The sequence below is a fragment of the Halyomorpha halys genome, unplaced genomic scaffold (assembly GCF_000696795.3).
Source record: "Halyomorpha halys isolate HHAL.00 unplaced genomic scaffold, Hhal_1.1 Scaffold52.1, whole genome shotgun sequence".
Taxonomy (NCBI): Eukaryota; Metazoa; Arthropoda; class Insecta; order Hemiptera; family Pentatomidae; genus Halyomorpha; species Halyomorpha halys.
Genome location: NW_027104988.1, coordinates 1,520,907 through 1,528,658, shown reverse-complemented (window position 1 = coordinate 1,528,658; position 7,752 = coordinate 1,520,907). Strand labels below are relative to the sequence as shown.

General features: G+C 30.6%; 1 protein-coding gene across 3 annotated transcripts in view; it reads right to left on the bottom strand.

The window, feature by feature from the left end:
• Positions 1-5,958, bottom strand: part of LOC106692008 (uncharacterized) — a 12,983-nt gene extending 7,025 nt beyond the window's left edge. The window contains exons 1-2 of one of the 3 annotated variants that reach the window (XM_014437922.2): positions 5,782-5,958; positions 3,072-3,215 (exon numbers count right to left, since the gene is read on the bottom strand). The gene's annotated coding sequence lies outside the window, so the exon portion shown is untranslated. Of the gene's footprint in view, positions 1-3,071; positions 3,216-5,464; positions 5,639-5,781 lie in introns of those variants that run through there. The other 2 variants (XM_014437916.3, XM_014437930.3) reach the window with 2 other exon arrangements.
• Between the last annotated feature and the right edge of the window lie 1,794 nt (positions 5,959-7,752).

The following is a 7,752-nucleotide window of genomic DNA, read 5'->3' as shown; positions in this document are numbered from 1 at the left end:
AAACAATAAAATAATTAATTGTTAATAATTTGTTTAACAATGACTTTTCAAACAAGTTCTTAATATTCGTTTCTTTGTTTCGTTTATTAGATAATCTATATTAATTACTAATTTTATATTTGCAACTACACAGTTATGAAGTTAAATAATTATGTTTAAATTGCTGACCGTTGATTGAATGAGAGGAATGTGATCTGTGGATTAATAAAGAACATAAAGAAGTGAACCTTATTTTATTTGTGCCAACGTTTCGGCATAAATTTCAAGTCTACTTCAGGGCTAAAATAAAAAATGAAATAACAACCTTATTAGAAAAATAGTAAAATGAAAAAAAAAAAATGTATAACATGAAAGCGAGTAAACAGTTCAAAGGACGCTGCATTGCCCCCAAGAAGGGCCTACGAGCCTTGATTTAAAGGTTTGTTCCATTTTAATACGGTTGTTACACTGGATAGTTAAAAAAATAAAATAAATCTATTACTATACCATTTGGATCTAGCCATAGTATTTTTTTAGTGCACGGTAAAAACAACTGATTCCCAACTCGTAGGTGTCTACAGACTTCTAAACCGGAAATTGAATTATGTTTTACATGTAACTTGGTGTAAAAGAGAACTTCCTTCGGAAAACTCTTGAAAATTAGATTTCTAAAACGTTCATTATGAGGTACATTTGTAGTGCATTCACCTTTTAAAACTTTTTAATTAATACTGAAACATTAGGGAAGGTAAACAATAACTCTGGTCGAACAACAAGTTCTCACAAAATATATGTTAACGGACCCTCCCATGCACCACTGGTAGTAGTAAAAATTATTATTATTATATTTTAATTAGCTAATAGAAAAATTCAAGACGTACATTTTCACCTGGTTGTAGATAGCATAACATAGTCTGAGAGCCCGTGCGAAAAAATCAACATTATCTGACGGAATCTTTGATAGCACTTGTTTGATTCTTTATTGCGTTACGTTATTATGAAGAAATGAGAGTTTGCCTGTCAGATTATGATATCTGAAAAAATGGCGGTTTTGTTCGAACAGTTAAAAAAAATAATTTTTTTTGGCGCTCCTTACCTTTAATATCGTAAATCTGATATTTTGGAAAATATACGATACTTTAAATTATGTTATATTAGGTTTTCAAGTGTTGTTGGTAGTTTTAAAGATATGGAGCTTTAAAAGAAAATTAATTTTTTTAACGTTTTGAAAAAACTTCCATTTTTGCAGGTAGCATTATAATAATATCGTAATCTGACTGACAGGCTCTAATTTGATTGATGATTGACAATGCAATAAGACTTCAAACAAATTATCAAAGTTTTCATGAGATAATGTCGATTTTTTTGCACGGGCTTTCGGGGTATGTTTTAAAGAGTTCATGAAACTGGCAAATTCTATAACTGATCATAATGCTTATTGTTAAACTATTTGCGGAGGTGTTTTATCTATATTTAATTATTCTATATTAGGTTGTTGTTTTGAAATCTGTCATTTTTTATGAACATCATATTAATGTGGTTGTGTAGCTTTCAGTCCTAATGATGCCCAGATAAGCTGAAAACTGACTTGTTGATTACTAAGAGATATTTGAAAGATTGAAAGTTTTGTTTTGAATGAACATGAAATATCACAGTAATCGATATTGTATTAAAATAAACAGCTAAAGATTACAATAAATAAAAACATGGTGCCTTGACATTGGCTACATAGAATAAATATCCGGTTTTTTCTTTTATTAAGTTCCATCGGCTAAGATCAAATGTTTTTTCCAATACAGGCTTTGCTTTAATTTGTATCAATAGAACTCTTATTTTTAACGCTTTAATTATTCAATTTTCTTTAAATTAATGTTACTAACCAAAATTAGACACATCACCATATCAATAAAAAAAATCTTAGCTCTGTTATAATCAGAAAAAATTCTTTGTTTCATAATATATACAAACTGTTTGAAGTAAATAGAAAGTTGAAAGCCAAGTAGATTAGATATCTCTGCCGAGAATTCAGATAACGTCTTGTCAAAAGTTTATTAGGTTTTTGAAGTTAACTGTTAGGATGAAACATTAAATCTTGAGATATTAATATCTTCTCTTTCATAACTAATGTCAGGAAAGAACTGAAAACTCTTCGTAATTCAAAATTTTTATTATCAGCATTCTTATAATTATTCTTGTTCAGTAAATATTAATTGGATTAGTTTTATCAACATAATCCATAGATTTTCAATGCATTTGCCACATTAATAATGCTTTGATAAATTTAATTAAATAATAATAATTTAATTTTTTCAAATAATGAAATTAATTTAAACATGAAATAAGATAGGGTTAGTAAATTTCAAATTACTCTTCTAAAATATTTAAACTACCACGGTTACACGTTTTCCATGTACAGCACTATTATTAATTTATTACGTAGTTGAGAATTTTAGTATCAGTATAATGTCAAAATATGGTAATAATGATTACTGGAATAGTAGAAAAAATACGGAAATATATAAAAATAATATTATTTATATAATTTTTAAATAAATCGTATTCATAAAACTGTATTTTAAATATCTAATGTAATAGAGTGCTATCATTGATGGATAAATTATAATAACAAATGACAGACATTGCCTTTTTGATTTCGAATTAAATAAAGAATTGCGGAGGATAAGTTTATTTATTAATTGTTTTTTAATTTACAAACTTTTGTTTAAATACATAATAATAATAATAATCTGTATTTATTCTGGGATTGATCCCTTTAGAATAATCTACAAGCGTCAAAATTAGCCTTTAGAGCCTTAGAGTAAATTACAAAATAGAGATGAAATTACAAGATGTCATAAAATAAAATAATACAACGAATCCAAAAATATAAAATTAAACAACCATAATTAACAGAATATATAAAATAATGATAAAACAAATAAAATGAAACCACTTGTCATATCATAAAACATAAGATGACTTCTGATAGTAAATAATTCTTAATTAAACATGAAATAAGATAGGGTTAGTAAACTGTCTTCTTTTTTATTTCGATAATATACTAATTACTGCTTATATCCAAAAGTCATTACCTATGTATGTTTCAAACCCTGTAAGAATATTTGTTGCATCCTATCAACACAAGGTGCTGGTTTTGACTGCGATGCTTGTGGTTTGAGTGATGACGTTACATTTTCATTCCCCACCTTTCTTGTTAGAGGTTCCGCTCTCGAATCCTTAAGATTTATCCAAAATTAAGGAATTAGTATTTTATTTTATTTTTCTAAAGCATTTTGATATTTAAATATATCTTGAAATTTTGATTTGTAGTTTCATCAATTTTTAAATAGACTTACTACAACAACAAAAGTTTGAATTGTAATTAGATCATTAATAATAGAATTTTACGCAATGATAAAAAGGCACAAATGAAGTTTGTAAATTACTTATTAGTTATAATTTTAGTAAATAAAAAAGTGAATTTTTAAGGAATTTCGCGGAGAGAACTGACTGGAGCCAAAAAGAAGCTTTTTGGAAGAGGTTTGCACTGAGCCTGTTTTGCTTATTTCGTAAGCGGAAAATGAATTTTGAGAATTTTAATTTTTGTATATTTGTGGCTTAGTCCCATAAGTTCTGCTGGAATTAAATTTATTTTGAAATAATTCATAAATGTTCTAGTGATTATCACACTAGTCCTCTACCAATTCGTCTTCTACTCGGAAGTCTTCTACCCACTTTTAGGCGTGCTTCCAGTTATTTGTTTTCGAAGTGGTGCCTCGGAACCCTGGTGTGCCTCAATCGTATTCCAAGGGTGCCGCGAGCGAATATCACTTTCTCAAAATATTACAAAAAAAAAAGAAAAGAGGATAAATTAAAATTAAAATTAAAATAGCAAATAAACACAGTATTCCAGCATTTACTTTGCTCTATTTTTATTTTTTTCTTATATATTTAACCGGTCTAAGGGCAATCGTGCCGCAATGGTTTTTTAGCTCGACAATATTGCTGCTATATTTTTTAGTCACAGAGTGCAACGAATTTTTTTAGCTCAAGAAGAGTCCCGTGGCAAAAAAAAAAATTGGGAACCGCTGCTCTAGGCCATCTTGTACTTCAAATGGCGACCCGCTCCTGACCAGAAATATGGACATGGTCATGGACTGTAAAACGCAGCCCTTTGCCCAATAGGCCACGTGCAAATATCCATTTTATAAGACCGTTATCTTGATCTTTAGATCTGTATCTACCTTTATAAGGACTGTATCTTCGCTAATATTGGTCCGAAATATTATATATATAATTCTTAAATATATATAGTTATCTTATATGATAATTTAATTCACCTTCGAACGGGTATCTAGAAAGTTCCGAGCGATATAAAAAAAAAACTATTGCTACAACCCATGAAGGGTCAGGGGTGCAGTAGTTTGTGACTGTTCCTTAAAAACGGTTGAACAAGGAGGTGATTTGTTCAAGCCCATAATAATAGAGAGAACTATTACCGGTATCACAGGAGTTAAAAAGTACTAAAGTACAAGTTACTATTGTACAAGTCAGTGTAATTTTGTTAAGTTAAATCGACAAGACTAATAGTATTAGTATGTACCATTTTAATTATCTTTTTATTCACGTTAGAAATAACTAATGAGCAACTTTATATCATCTAAAATTGTTGAGGTTGATTCAGGGTCAAGAATATTGGGCACCATACAAATTGAAGTCGAGAGACGTTGAACGACGATTTCGCATGAGCGAAATATTGCCTGTCACCTGATTATACCTATAACAAAAAAGGTTTTTGCGTCGTATAGTCACTGGTAATAAAAATGGATGCACTACGATAATACAAAGAAGAAAAAATCGTGTGGTCCTCATGTCATGCTTCAAAATCAACATTCAAACTAAATATTCAGGGAAGGAACTCATCCTTGTATTTGGGAGGTTCAGCTTGATATCGTGTATTATGTGTAGCTCAGACCGAACAAAACCGAAACATGAGATTTCTACCAAATTCAACTTTTGAGATTTAGCCGAATAATTAAGGAAAATTGTATATTTGCCTTCCCATTGTATTAGTACTCTTGACACGACAAAAATTCCTACAAAGCAATGTCTGTCTGCATTTTGTACCAATCAAGACTTGGAAACACCTAAATGGGAGGTCCTCTCTCACCCGCCGTGTTCACAAGAACACCCCTTTCAATTTTCTCTTGTTCTGGTCGGCGGCACATATATCTGAGCAGCGCTTTAGATATGAAGATACCGAAAATTGGGTCAATTAATGGCTAGCCTCAAAAGATGAAGAGTTCTTCCAATGTGGAATCTGAATGCTAACAGAAAAATGGGAAAATATAGTGTCTAATAATAAGCAATACTTTAAATAAAACGTAAAGTACCTTTCTTCCACAACAAACTCCTAATTCCTTTATAGAAAACAGCGGAAACTAATTTGTCCCCCTATATACATAGTTTATCACAAAATGTATACCTTTTGGGTTATGCGCAAATTAAGTTTTCTTTTTTTCATTTATGTTCCTCTTTGCTGTACATGAAAAGTTTAAGGTTCTTAATAAAAAAGACTTTGAGCAAGTTTTTAAAAAAAATCATTAGCGTTTTCTCTTAATGACAGATATTAAAAAAATATATACATATATATTAGGCTTTATGTTACGGATCACATTATGAATTAAAACAACTGTTAATATATGCATTTTAACAAATATTTTACTTTCCAATTCATTCTGTTATATTGAATAAGTAATAGTGCTATACCAGCAGCTGAGTAAATATATATACTTCACATACCCTTTAATGTCCCCGGTAAGTTAATGTCAGAATGGAAGTTTAATTTTTTTTTATGTTATCGTTTCATTATTTATATGCATTTGAACTACAACATATATAAGTCCAATTTTTTGTCAATTCCTTCTATTTTTTAAACTTAGCTGATTGAAAGAAACTGTTTAAATACATTAGTTGACTAAAAGGATATTCGTTAACTTCTTCCAACTTAAAATGAAACAATGTACAATTTAGTAGATAATGAATGAATAAACACCTGTATTTAATAATATATGTAATTTTGTGCCTGAAATCACAATCATTATTAGTTTTTATATCAAGGTAGTATCCTTGATCCCATCCTCTACACCGTCTATACAGCTGACATTCCAACCAATCCTAACACTATCCTCACCACATACGCCGATGACACACATGTGTGCTCGCAGTTAATAATAACCCATTAATCGTATCCCAAACTCTCCAATCCCATATCACAGCCCTCGAAGGATAGTGTCGTAACTGGAGGATAAAGATAAATTCCAATTAATTCCATCAAATCACCTTTACCCTTCGTCGTAAACCTACCGACTGCCCTACAGTTTCATTTAACAATGTTACTCTTACCCCTGTCGAACAGATCCGCTACCTTGGACTACATTTGGACAAACGATTAATCTGGAATCCTCACACAAGACTGAAAAGACAGGAAATTGCTCGTCGATTTCGACTATTACAGCACTTACTAGACAAACGGTCTAAATTTCCAAAACATTACAAAAGACTGATCTACTACATGAATGTAATAAGGCCAATCTGGACATATGGAATTGAGCTTTGGGGCTCCACTAAACCTTCGAATTCCTCTCATATTCAATCCTTACAATCTAAAATCCTTCGTAAAATCCTCAATGCTCCTTACTTTGTCACAAATAAAATCATACATAAAGACCTTAATGTTCCCTATGTAACTGATCTAGCCCGAACCAGATATCACTTGTTCCACTATAAACTCCCTAACCGCTCAAATCCTAGTTTCTAACCTTGCATCCTCTTCCATTCCTGACAATCCTCCGAGGCGCCTGAAAAGAAGATGGCCACGAGACCAGCTAATGTAAAACGTCATTAGAAAGCTGCCAATGGGTAGTTTCTCTACACGCCTGTAACACTCCAATTTAACCGAGATCAGATTTACTAAATGTATGATAACGTACAGTTGTAAATAGCAATAAATAAATATTTTAAAAAAAAAAGTTTTTATATATTACAATTAAACACTCTTCAATGAAGCTATTAGTTTGTTTCGGTAAGATGTGGTGTTTAACGTTGCTGAATCATATTTGTTAACACGCTGCCATTTTCACACAAAAGAACATAACATTACTACGATTCAATATGAGTTCATTTATGATTGACTGATTCCAACTCAGGGGTTCTCCAGTATACGATTTTAGGGCACAATCAAATCTAATTTCACTTAACCTGTATAACTAATGTGCCCAGATATTTTCTGTCCTCAAACGGGATACCTCGATAGTTTCTTGAGGGTCGGAAAAGGGGAAAGGAGAAGAAAAATGATCTAGTCAAGAATCTTTTTATATAGATTTTGTAAAATAGAAACTCTATCGATATACAATATATATTTTTATGTTTCATATTTGAGCTGATTTATCTTAGCAGTTTTGTTGATGATTGTAAATTAAAAGAAAAAAGTCTTGCCAACATTAACATTGTCAAAATTGATTTTCACCATTCGTGTTGATATTATACTTTCGAAATTTGAGTTGATAAGACATTACCTTGTAAAAATGCTTCTCATAAGTTAATAAAACTAATGGTTTTAAATTTCACATTCGTTGCTTAAACATGGTGGTGGTAATGTTCTTCAGCAAGAACATTCAGAGGAACTATAAGTATAACTATTTGAACTTTTTAATTACTGTGCATAATTTTTGTTCATATCAAATTTGGCAAAATTAAATCGTTGTCATTAGT